Source organism: Pygocentrus nattereri, chromosome 3, assembly GCF_015220715.1.
Source record: "Pygocentrus nattereri isolate fPygNat1 chromosome 3, fPygNat1.pri, whole genome shotgun sequence".
Lineage (NCBI taxonomy): Eukaryota > Metazoa > Chordata > Actinopteri > Characiformes > Serrasalmidae > Pygocentrus > Pygocentrus nattereri.
This window is the reverse complement of record NC_051213.1, coordinates 19408550-19422168: the sequence shown is the minus strand read 5'-3', so window position 1 is coordinate 19422168 and position 13619 is coordinate 19408550.

The window sequence follows — 13619 nt, the reverse complement described above, 5'->3', positions numbered from 1 at the left end:
GCATATAAATGGTGTATGGTCAATAAGAGCAGCTTACAATAGACAAGACTCATACAAATGATTCATGACCACTCAACACTTGCATATAGTGACCACTTGTCACAATGGAAAGCACAAACAAGGGTTTGCCCACATATTAAAACAGAGCTGGGGCAGCCGTCAGCAAGGCTGTTGAACAGGTGATGAGTAGACGTCAGTATAAAAACTGTTTAGATAAGTGCGCTGTGATGGTGCTGTGAGCAGTCAATGTTGAAAGTTGTCACAAATATGGTAATTTATGGTAATTTAAGACAAAGCAATCTTAAGCTGCTTTTGCAGTATTTCAGGCATTAAACATCATAATGAGTTGTATGTTTTTGTCCACTTGTCTCTGATTATTTACACCATATCTTTCTTTGGTTTCCTGTTAAGTATAAATTGGTATTGCTAAGCAATAATACAACTGGATCCACAGGGTGTTCTTGCCCCACCAGGGCAGACAGTATTGTAGTAACATTTATCCAGAAGTCATGGACATTCCCACATTCCCACACCATATGCAAGTTCCTATTAGTTGTTGTAGGCAATGATTACAGTAATGATTAAATGCAGTTTTTGTAATAGCGTTTCTGTGGTGTTCTGTGATATATTTAAAATGAATCAGTTGATGATTGGGGTTCTTTGATGCATGGAATATATTTCCCCACACTGTTTTCCAATCAACTGTATCAAAAGATTCCAAAAAACCCCAGAATTCGGAGCTTCCTATATAATGTTTCAATGAGATGAGAATATTTAATTGATACAAGACATCATGGTGGCACATTAATTATCCAGCTGTAAATTGGATGTGGCTTGATGCTTGTTCTATATGGTACTCCATATGTTTTAAGGGCTGAATGTAATCGTAAATACAGAAAGAAGGAAGATCTTGGTATATTGAAGGTTGTTACTAAATGTTCAAAGCCTGACATCCCCTCTGAATTAAATATATTAAATACATGTTTTAATGTTCTGTCTTCTCCATTGCTCAGGTTTTTATATTTCGGTTGTGCCTTAGTGGGGTTTGTAAATGTTACAATAACCAAGATGTTTCTCCAGGACCTGGAAACTTTTTAAAAGAACCTTCACATAAATATTCTACATCAATTTGGAGGTTCTTTTTAGAACATTTACATTATGTGGAACTTTAAAAAGTTTCTTCATATTCACACATCTCCTTCTCTAAAGAACCATCCACTAAAAGTTTTTTAGGGAACCAAAAGTAGTTCCTCTATGGCATCACGCAAACCAGCATTAGGGGAACCTTGACCTTTTTAAGACTGCAGCAGTACATTTACAGCCCAATAGTTCTAATGTTTCTAATGGTTCTAATCTTTTGTCCATCATTAAACACATGATCAGAGCACAGGTTACACCTGCTTTCTTACACACAGAGAGTCTGAAGAAGCTGTTAAAGGTGTTAAAGCAGCTAATGTCTATGCCTGAGGCACAGAAGCACATCATTTGTCTGGTGGTTCTGTCAACTGTGAGGTTTGCTAGCGGCCAGTTAAACAGAAGAAGCAGTACTGTAAAACCCCAAACCTAACAAAGTGGAAAATTGGGTGAAGGAACCTGCTGAAAGCCTATTGATCAGTGTGCTACAATGATAAAGCTGTGTTTTTGACTTACATTGAGCAATTATCTGCCATCTTACACAAAGGCACTTTTAAATGGGGCCTCTATTGAATGCAGTAATTTCAGTGAACTGCAGTATGCTTTGATGCAGAGCCCTGCAGCCAGTCATTCAGTCATGAGAGTCATGCTCTGGGATTTACTTTTTATTGCTCTCCTTTGGCCCTTCCCACTTTGTAAACTGATATTCTTCCTCAGGAAAGAAATATTCTGTGTTGGCACTCCTCCAGCTAAAAGCAGATTCTGAATGGCCTCATACTATATTGCTCTGCTTACTGTACTTTTAGCAAATTTTCTCTCCCAGCAATTTTACTTTTACTTTTAAAATGTTACTCTCATATTTTCACATTTATAAAGACACTTATGTTTATATGTGTGTTTCATGAAGTCTGGTTACACTGACTTACATTACACGTTCATGTATGTTTTTGCGTTCTCCGGATTCATTTAAAGTTGTTGTTTGTGTGGTTAATATTGTTGTTCCTTGGTTGAAATATGGATGTATGTATTTACTGAGCAGTGGAATTAGTTAGAGTAGGTTTGTATACACAAAAGAGCAATGGCTAGTAGTTACCTTCCCTGGCATCTCCAGCTGCATTATCTGCCTTTGCTGGTGTTAATAAAGAGTGCAGTGCTGCTCATAGTAGAATATCATGGCCTCTCCTGTGGCCTGCATCTCTTTTTTCTGCCGAAGGGCTTCTCTCTCTCTCTCTCTCTCTCTCTCTCTCTCTCTATACATATATATATATATATATATATATATATATATATATATATACACTGCTCAAAAAAATAAAGGGAACACAAACAACACAATATAACTCCAAGTAAATCAAACTTCTGTGAAATCAAACTGTCCAGGAAGCAACACTGACTGACAATCAATTTCACAGCTGTTGTGCAAATGGAATAGACAACAGGTGGAAATAATTGGCAATTAGCAAGACACACTCAATAAAGGAGTGGTTCTGCAGGTGGGGACCACAGACCATTTCTCAGTACCTTTCTGCTTTCTGGCTGATTCAACCTGTTCTGGTCACTTTTGAATGTTGGTGGTGCTTTCACACTTGTGGTAGCATGAGACGGACTCTACAACCCACACAAGTGGCTCAGGTAGTGCAGCGCATCCAGGATGGCACATCAATGCAAGCTGTGGCAAGAATGTTTGCTTTGTCTGTCAGCGTAGTGTCAGTAGCATGCCCAGGCCTCCATTTTTTATTAAATTTGATTTCCATTGATGATTTTTGTGTGATTTTGTTGTCAGCACATTCAACTTTGTACAGAACAAAGTATTCAATGAGAATATTTCATTCATTCAGATCTAGGATGTGTTATTTGAGTGTTCCCTTTATTTTTTTTAGCAGTGTATATGTATATATATGTATATATATATATATATATATATATATATATATATATATATATATATATATATATATATATATATATATACACTCACCAGCCACTTTATTAGGTACATAAGGTAAATAAATAAATAATATTAGGTAGATGATAGAACGGTAACAGTAACTCAAATAACCAACCAACAACTCCGAGGAATGTTTCTAACACCTTGTTGAAAGTATGCCATTAAGGCAGTTCTGAAGGCAAAAGGGGGTCCAACCTTTTACTAGCTAGGTGTACTAAATAAAGTGGCTGGTGAGTGTATGTATGTGTATATATATATATATATATATATATATATATATATATATATATATATATATTCATATGCTGTCATAAAACAAAGATAAACCTGTTTAATATCTTACACTGTGTTTGATGCATGTAGTTTAATAGTTCAGTGGTCCTTTAACTCCTTGAACAAGATGACACTCTATTGCAGGTTTTGTAGATGAATGATAAAGAAACACATTGCGTACGAATGCTTAAGGACAGTATCTCTCAAAATAAAGATGTTTAGATTGTCTACTTATTTTTGTCCTGTCTTACTGATACCTTCATTTTTCCCTTTGTCACATTAAAACTCCTCACAGTGTGGCGTAGTTCAGCTTTGCCTTCTAGGGGATTTGAAGAGCAGGAAATGTGGCAGTGATTGCATGTGTGTGTTCCGGGTCTGGGTGATGCTGAAGGCTGTGGTGTCTCTGGGGAGGGCTCAGAGGAAAGTGACAGACTGACTGTGAATTTCTGAATCCAAGGAAGTTGTGGTGTGCAGAAAATTCTAGCAGTCCTCCATTAGAGTAAGAAAAGTGCCTTGGGCTCAGCTTATTGAAATACACAGAGCTATCCTCACAATATCCACTGTCTAGGGACTGAAGAAGCTGTTTAAAATCAATTAAAACACTAAAGACTTTAGCAGGCATCTGTGTCTTTCTAAATTTCTGCATAGTTACATTGTTGAGAAGTAAACAAATTATTTCTGAGTGGAAATGGTTTGTTGTAGAGAAGCTTATTCATTTCTTCACAGTGGTGGTGGCCAAGAGTCGCAATGTCTACAGGACAAATACAGCCATTTTACTTACTATGCAAAACAACCAGTGAATTCACATCTATTTTCTTGTTTACATGTAATGTTAATAATTATACAGTAGTAGTAAATCCCCTCCAAAAAGTTTTCTTGGGGACTGTTTTGCTTTACAGTGCCCTGCATGTACTTCTCTGCTGTGATTGGATAAAAAATATAGTTTTGGTCAAAACCATCTCAAAAACACCATGAAACAATTTCTGTGAAATTCAGCAAAGTATTCATTACCATTTTGTGTAGTAACATTCTGTGAGGGGGCTTTTAGCTTTTTAGACTGCTGGCTCCTATCACCACCACTGTGAATGATTCTGACTTGATAAATTTCTCTAGAATGGAGTATTGCACATCAGACCACTCTGAATGACTTTGTTTACATCTCAACTATTTAATTATGCAGAATTTTCAGTAAGTCAGAGCAATTCCCCTTCAAGAGATCATCAGAGATATAGCCAAACAACAATGTTGATGTGTCTAGCATTTGAAATTAGAACTGAAATAGGCTTATATGAACATAAAACTCTCAATTTGTAACTCAGCACACATTCAGCCACAATAGATCCAAAGGCATCCCTTTCAACTGTTAATCTTAGTTGGCCATTTTAATTTAATAGTCTACAGCGGTTGACTCAGTGGCGTTATTATTTCCAGCAAACAGAACTTTGCCATGCATGTCTCTAATAGCATTATGTCTGTTATCATAAATGTGCTAGCCTTGGTCCTGAAATGTCTTGCAGTCACCAGTAGCACAGTGCCAGCCACAGTACTAGAAGGACTTGGAAATGCCTCATGCCATGTTAACCTACATGTTGAACACTGTATTTGGATAAAAAAGGAAAGAATCACTTCTTTGTAATGGAAAGAGGATATGACACTCTATAAAATATCTCAAGCATCGTGTACTCAGCTTGCTGTTCAGACTGGAGACTACACTGGAGCAGCTGTAGTTTCACTTCTTTAGAAATCTGACAGATCAATACTCTTCCCCTCTATCATTAGCATCTGTGTGTCATCTGCTTTCCATCTCAGCCATAAACTGCTGCAGTCTTAAATTACTTAATATCATTAGATAACTCATTCTTCCCACTTCTAGAAGCATTACAGGAGCAACCATGCAATAATGTAGTTCATATCCATCCACCAATTATAACATTTGTGTGTAAGTTTGTGTTTCAAACAAATCATCTTAAGGGTCATAGCTTTCTGTTCCATGATGAGAAATGTACTGTTGGCGGTGCATGTGGTTTTTTTTGGCTCGCAGCTGTGCCACCTGACTGTTCAGGGGTTTCCAAGGATGCAACCAGCCTCAATCTCAGTGGAAAGGAGGGAGGACAGAGTCTTAGCTGTTGCTATGCAACGCAGCAGTCAGTCAGGCATCTGCATAGCTGCACACTAGAACTGAACACTTGGCATGCTCAACAGCTGAGCTTTAGTGGATCAGAAAGATGTAGTTGTAGGCCATATTTATATCACAGGAGCTTTATACTTGCCTTCATCTTCAAACAATCAGCTGCTCTGCTGGAATTTGACAGCACTGAGGAAAGCAGTGCTACGATTTTGCTGGATTCAAATGTTTGAATCATTTCCACCTTAAAATGTGTCAGCACAATGTTGTTTTGTCCATTATACTTGTGGCTATAATTAAGTAATAAATTTTGTTCATGTGGAAATAATACACATTTGAAGCAACTTCAGTGCATTGTTTTTTTCATGTTTGGCCCCACATGGAAAAAAAAATATAGATTCCAAATGTATTTATCAAATATTTTTTTGCAATAAAAGAAACTGGCCAAAAATTTATTTGTTAAACATATTTTTAAAATGTACTTTAAATGTATTTTCCAAATGTATTTATCAAATATGTTTTTGCAATAATGGCCAAAAAAATTCTACTTGTTAAATATATTTTTAAAAGGCATTCATTTGTATTTGTTATTAAAAATTTGTCAGTTGTACATAGTTTTAATAGTGTTTTCATTGTACTTTGCCTTAACCGTTATAGGTACGTAGGTACATATTAAGACAGTGCTCACACAAAATGTATTTCAAATTAACAAGATATTAAATCATCAAACTATATTTTTACAGTGTATCAGGACGTACAACATTTGCTTTTGCAAATTTTAAAGTTTTAAAATTGGTCAGTTCAAGCTAAAAGCATTACCCCAAGTGGCAAAAAGCAACTCATCATAATTTATATAAACAACTGAAGCAATTTTTCATCTTTCCAAATCTCACAAACACATGCAAAGGAGCTTAACCTTCTATTTCACAAGCAGAGGCACATTATTAAAAAAAGATCTTCATCTTAGTAAGAGGAGTGGTTCTATTCAGAACCATGAGCACCAAAAAGAGCTCTTCTATTGTTATAAACTTGACATTGTAACAATAAGAGAAAGTTTTTTGCTGGAACCATTTAAGAATGAAAAAGTTCTGTATAGAACCATCGTGTTTACTAAAGAACCCTTGAAGAACTCCTTTTTTGAGAGTGCACCTTTCAGAGTCAATCAGGTTTAACAACTGGTATCTAAACTACAAATTTAGTAAGAACAGGAATAAACTACCTGTCATGCCCCCCCCACACACCTGCAGCAGCACCTCCCTGCTCTGCCTCTCTGCTATATTAGCTTCAGCTGCTTCTAATCAAGCTAATTACCACTTATGAGCTCCCAGTAGATCAGCACGTGTTTCATCTTATGAGTGTTTGTTTTAATTGTTCTATGTTGTGTTTCGAGAACATAGAAAAAAGTTGTAGTTGATGTGACAAGAATTGGACCTGCCTACAACCTGTCTCACTGTTTATTGTTCTATAGCCAAGTGTTATAAAAAAGCTGACAGTGTATTTTCACACACACCAATAGTCTTTGTCTGACTTTGGAAGTCAAGTAAATAGCATACTACGAGTTCTTATCAGATTAAAGCCATTGTTGGATTTCAATAATCTCAGCTCAGTAGTCAGGTCATTTAGACATGTATACCAAATCTATTTTTCTATATCTGTACATATGCAGAAATATACACTGACAGATAAGAGCTGCCCTGGAAGCTGTAAACTCTACTAACACTGAAATAGAAAATCAGCATTTATGGTTTCCTAATGGGATCCAAATGTTTCCTACAGGAAACTAAAACCATCAGGGTTTAAGTCTAATCATTCTAATAGTCTATTTGCAGCAGGGATGGTAAAGGTCTGTATATTGTGTACTATTCATAAGAAATCTTATTATTGAGTGTATGTAGACCATGTAGACCTCAAGTTTTCCCATTATCATATTTTTTAAATTCTTATAAATGCAGTGTACAAGTTATTGCCAAAATCTGATTTTCTGCTATTGTTTTGTACACGGAAGCATAGATTAGTCTATTTTTAAATGATAGAAAAGTGTATTACTAAATTATTGTGTTATATTCAAGACACTTTGCATCAGCTGCATTCACTAGAGTACAGATACTTTGAAGCAGGGATAGACAGATTGGCCACCAAGTCAATGAATTATAGAAACATGTTTATTGATTATACTTTGAAATTTCCACTTAACAAGCATGCATCAGTACCAAACAGTCAGGTGTTGCTTTGAAAAAGGAAATGTTTCTTCAGAAAAATTACATTAACAAGAATGTTGCCATTGTGGTCCCCACTACCGAGATGGTCCATCCTTAACTTCATCCAATATTATTTCTTTAAGTACTGTTTAACTTATTTAACATCTTAATTTCAGACAGTGACATTAGCAAACTGAAGCCAGTAGAACAGCATCGGTTTTGCCAGGGGGAGCCCATGGTCACCACACTGTCATCTAGCTATTGTAGTGATTAGAATTAATGAACAGCAACAAAATCTGACAAAAATGCACAAAAAAAGACTCCAAGGCAAGCGGTCACTCAGTCCCTGGGCTCTGTATTTTTAGTGGCTAAAATGTGAAGTACTGTGGCTAGGTGCACCAGGCAATCACTATCACAATCTACAATCCTTATACATCTCCTGAGCCATCATAGCCATAGCTTCTTGTTAAACTTTGGTCACACTAGGCTGTTACATTTGTAGTGTAATTTTTGGGTAAAATTCTCTGCCACTGTCATTGTTCTGTACTCTGTGTCCTTTTGAAAACTGCCAGATTTGAGCTCCTAAATTGCGGTGACATTAGACTGCATCTAGGAGTGTAGAAGTATCTATGTGGCAATAGGAGAGAACGAGTGCTGGTGAAAAGACTGTCTCTCCTCTGACTCACACACTCTAAGTAATTGCTACTCTCATGTGCCAGCATTTTGTGCCCACTCCAAACGATGGGTTCTGTGACTGGGTTATTTAATGAAACATGTTGTCTTTTTCCTCTTCAAACAGACTTTGTGGAGGGTGGATGGGCAGTTTGCTCTCTGTTGGATTTATCCTCATTTTTATTCAAAAAGCTCCTATTCTAATGAGAGAAGATCTTGCCTGGCCTGGGAGCTGCTGTGGAAGGCTGTGACCTTGTCCACAAGTTGCTCTTTGGAAAACAAAACAAAAAAAAAAAAGCAGAAGAGAGGGCAAAATAATATTACAAAGTCTGACCAATATCTAATGAGGATTCTCACACTGTAACATAGCTGAATGGAGATAGCATGCACTATTGCATTTGGAGAAGTGTGGAGAGCCCTTCACCTTTACTCCAAACTTCAACCAGGCTATCTGCCCTACAGCAAAAGTTTGACAGAAAAGTTTAACCCATCAATGTCCATATGTGAATATTTGGATTTCTTTTGGTCCATATATTCTCTGAACGTACCTGAGCACAAATCTGAAGATATTTTTCAAATCGATCAAACATATGGCTAATGGAGTTTTTCAACATGATTTATCATTTTAAATTCAGTGTTTTAGTCACATGAGTGACAATAAAAAATCCAAATTTGATTGAGAATAAAAGAAAATTATGGGCACTGTTAAAAAAAAATTTCAGCACTTTTCACCAGTCAGAATAAGATCTTTGTAAAAGATTTTTATAATGTATAACATATCCCTTTTCTAAACAAGTTAGAAAAGGGATATGTTATATAGTTGCAAAATGTAAATACAAACAGAATGTAAAGGCGTACAAATCATTCAAAATCTATATGTAACTGAAAATAGTACAAAGACAACATATCAGATGTTGAAACTGAAAAATATTATTGTTTTTTGAAAAAGATATGCTCAATTTGATGCCAACAACACTTTATAAAACTGGAGTATATTTACCACTGTGTTTCACCATCTCTTCTTTAAACAACATTCTGTAAGAGTTGGGGAACTAAAGAGACCAAATGCTGTAGTTTTGAAACTGAAATATTTTAATATTCTTGCTTCTTGTTGTTATTTAGTGCAGAATGTGGTTTGGCATCGTTTTGCTGAAATAGGCAAGGCCTTCCCTGAATATGATGTCATTGGAATTGCAGCGTATGTTGCTCCAAAACCTGTTTGTATTGTTCAGCATTAATGATGTACTCCCATGCTATCATTGATGCTGGCTTTTAAATTGTGTGCTCATAACAAGCCAGATGTTCCCTCTCCTCTTTAGCCTGGAGCATGCAGCACCAATGATTTCCAAAAAGAATTTCAAATTTTGATTTTTCAGACCACAGACCACATTTTTTTAACTTCGCCTCAGTCCACTTTATATGAGTTTGGGCCCAGAGAAGGCTTTGACGTTTCAGGATCCTATTTATATATGGTTTCTTTTTTGCTATGGTAGAGTGTTAATTTCCATTTGTAAATGTAGCAATGAACTGTGTGTTCACAGACAGAAGTCTTCCTAAGCCCACACAGTTATTTCCACTACAGAATTGTATCTGTTTTTAATGCAGTGCTGCCTGAGGCCCCAAAGATCACAACCAGCAAATACTAATTTTCAGCTTGTCCCTTGCATACTATCACCATTGACCCCTCCCAGTCCTGTCCATGTGCGTTTGTTTTGGTTTACCCCCCTTGTTTCATGACTCCGCCCCTGATTGTCTCCACCTGTTTTCCACCTGTCCCTCGTTTTCCCTGTGTATTTAAACCCTGTGTTTGCCCCTTGTGTTGGCTGGTTTTTGTTATATGCTATGTTGGTTGTTCTGGTGGTGTTTGTATTGGTCTTTGTTTGTATGTTTGATTCTGGTTTATGTCATGTCTGCCCCCCGATCTATCCATGTTGGCTCTATGACCCTGGACCATTTGGACTATGACCCTGGATTTGCCCATAATAAACGTCGCTAATCTACACATGTACATCCGCCTCCTCGCTCCACGTTTCACATACAGAGATTTCTCGGGATTCTCTGAATTGTTTAATGACATTACATGTCATAGATGATGAAATCCCCAGGTTCTTTGCTGTTTTAAATTGAGAAATGTTTCTCTTAAATTGTTACATTTCTTGCCCACACAGTTTTTCATAGAGTGGTGAACCCCTCCCTATCTTTGCTTTTGAAAGACTCTTTGGGATGCTCTTTTTTTAACCTCTCATGTTTCTGACCTGTTGCCAGTTAACCTAATTAATTGTGAGATTTTCCATCAGATTTTTTTTTTCAGCATTACTTTTCACTCTTCTTTTGCTTCCCCATAATGGGTATGTATTTTTCAAAGCACAATACAATTTCTCTGTTTCAATATTCACTATGTTGTCTTTGTATTTAAATGTAGGGTATGAAATTATTTGCACATCATTGCATTCTGCTTTTACATTTTGCCCAGTGCCCCATGTTTTTTGGAAATGGGGTTGTAGGTGGATCTTTAGTATGACATCTAATTATAATTTTTGCTTGAAATGTCACATCATAGACGTGAGGATTAAGTCCAATCATAATAGCAATGGTATGCTGACTTTCTTGTTTATTGTCTAATATTTGACATAATGTCCTGTTACTGAAATAATGCCTTTCAACAGAAAATAGGCCATAACGTCCAATTTCACTGCAGGCAGTGCTACAAATAATGTCTTAGTTCTGTGGATGTTCTTAATCTAAAGCACGCAGCTTAAGCTGTCTTTATTTGTTTTATTTAAAGGTGTTCCTTAAAGCTTGAAGGATCCAAACCCTAACTGTATCAGAGGACCAGATGTACGTCTGAAGACGTGAAATTTATTTGTTTGGTACCAGACAGGTACCAGACACCTAGCCAGCCTGTAAGACACTGGGCTGATGCAGTTTTATAGCAAGACTGGTGCCAAGATTAGGCTCAGCCTATACATGACAAGTGAGAGGTGAGAAAGACATGAACATGTAGGGATAAACAAGAATAGACAGAAGAATGTTCTAAATACAATCACAGTACAGGCACACACAATACTGAATATAATGACATATAACACAACGTTAAACACATTACAGAGCAGGACAGTTCTACATTCCCTCTTTAGAACATTCTCTAAAATGTATGTTCTCATAGTGTAATCAATCTATCCTTTCCTCTTACTTAGAAATGTGGCCAGTATTTCCCCCTTTCCATACACCCGAACCTTCAATTCATGTACAGGCAAATTGGGATATAAAGTGTTTCCATATTCATAAGGAGCATCTACGCTGGTGTAGTTTAATCATTAAACACAAAGTAATTTGAGCCAAGAGTAAATAAAAAAGCTACTATTTTTATAGCTATGAACTACAAAGTTATAATTAGTAATTGCCAACTCGTATACTGCCAGCCAACACTCCGGGAGCTATTAGCATTTGGATTATAACAGGCAGCTCTATTTGACTTCAGACATCTAATAATAGGCAATGACCAGTTATCATCACTTATACCAGCTACCATCATTTGCTATTATTCTCATGGTTTAAGAAGTGAACTGATCTGTACATAAAGCTTGTGCAGAAATATTAGACATTGGGATCACATGAAAGCAGTGGTACAAGACATGACAAACAAACAACCATCACCTCCTAAGGTATGATTTTGTGCTCACAGAAAGGCCTGAGCACAGACCATGTTGTAGTCACAAACATCCTCCATCATGCCTGCAAAAGCTGTTGTCAGAATGCTTACAAAAACTACAGATTTCATTCTTCTTTATTCCCTTTTTGTTATTAAAATGTCCTTCATCATGCAGCTTGTTGCAGTGGTAGCCATCTTCTCTTCCAACATATAGGGAGCACATATTGATGTTGTGTCCAAACAGCTCGCAGAATCAGGGGACCTAGATAGGCTTTGATGTCAGTTCTTCGACCACCAATCAGGTACCCATCTAATGTCCTGTCTCAGGTCTGCTCTGGCATGTTCTAAAACAAAACACATAGACACTGCAGTAGTATTGTGTTCCATGTCGTATGCCCTTGTGATTTAACTTCTTTTCCAACCTAACATGGGTCCTGGGTCCTGGAGTAAGGAAGGGAGCATAAGCAAAAGGGAAGATTTTGACCCCTGTAATCTAGACATGATAGTTCCTCTTCAGAGCATCTCCCAACCAGAGTAACCCATTTTATCCCTGAACAAGCCATCAGGTGGTGGTACCCATATATCCATTTTTTCCTTGATGCTTTAGAGCAGAGATTGTGGTAAGGAGGACTTGATATGAACCTTTTCATTTTGGCCCTAAAGGCTGAGTCTTATGCACCTTAACCTTTTGTCCTCAGACAATAGGGTGCCCCCCCCTTTGTAAGTTCTTATGCATCCAACACCTGTTTCTGAGCAACAGCTAAACAGATAAAGTCTGACAGTATTGCAATAGAACTATCAGACATATGTCTTCAGCTTTCATAACAAGCCATAATTGTGTCCTTTTAAAATGTTTTTTTTTTTTTGCCTATTTTGCCTTGCAGGCAGCATGCATTAAGACATTCTCTGTGAGTTTGCTCTCTACTTGTTTGCCAGAATTACATATTTAGCTTCTTGTCTAGGGACCATATTTTATCTGAATGAACAGGCACTTTCTTGTGGTAGTATTTGTCCAAACTAGATGAGTCTATATGTTTATATATCTGTTCATCCACTCTGACAATGTAACCATTATCAGACCAGTTAGGTACCATCCTACCACCTCTCTGTGTGGTAGACTTTCCTCCTGCTGTGGGCTTATTGCAACAGGCCACAATACAGGCCTAAACACACTTCCAGAGTCTTCCCCTCTGTTCCGTCAACAAGAGGAGGATAACCTACTGGTTTTAGGGTTTGTTTTGAAATGGGCACTCACCTACAGCACAGAAATGAGATGTCCAAACCACGTCACGGAACCAATTGAAAGAATCCAAACCCTAGCAGTACCTTTCTACAAGCTAAAACTGTTGTTGTTTAAGCATTTACTATAAACATTGAGCTCTACAATGAAAATCGCTTATAATTCATTACCATTGTCATGTACCTGTGTTCTGTTTAGATTCTGTCTGTGGAAGAGGACTATATATTTGGCGTAGACAGAGATCATTGTTGGCTTCATTTGTAAAGAATGGGGACACTCAAGCATAAGTGCAGGTTTGCACACTCATCCTCGAGAGGTGTGGGTGAGCCAGTGGGTTTGTTACAAAAAGAAAGGAAATCCATTATGGAGAGCAAGCT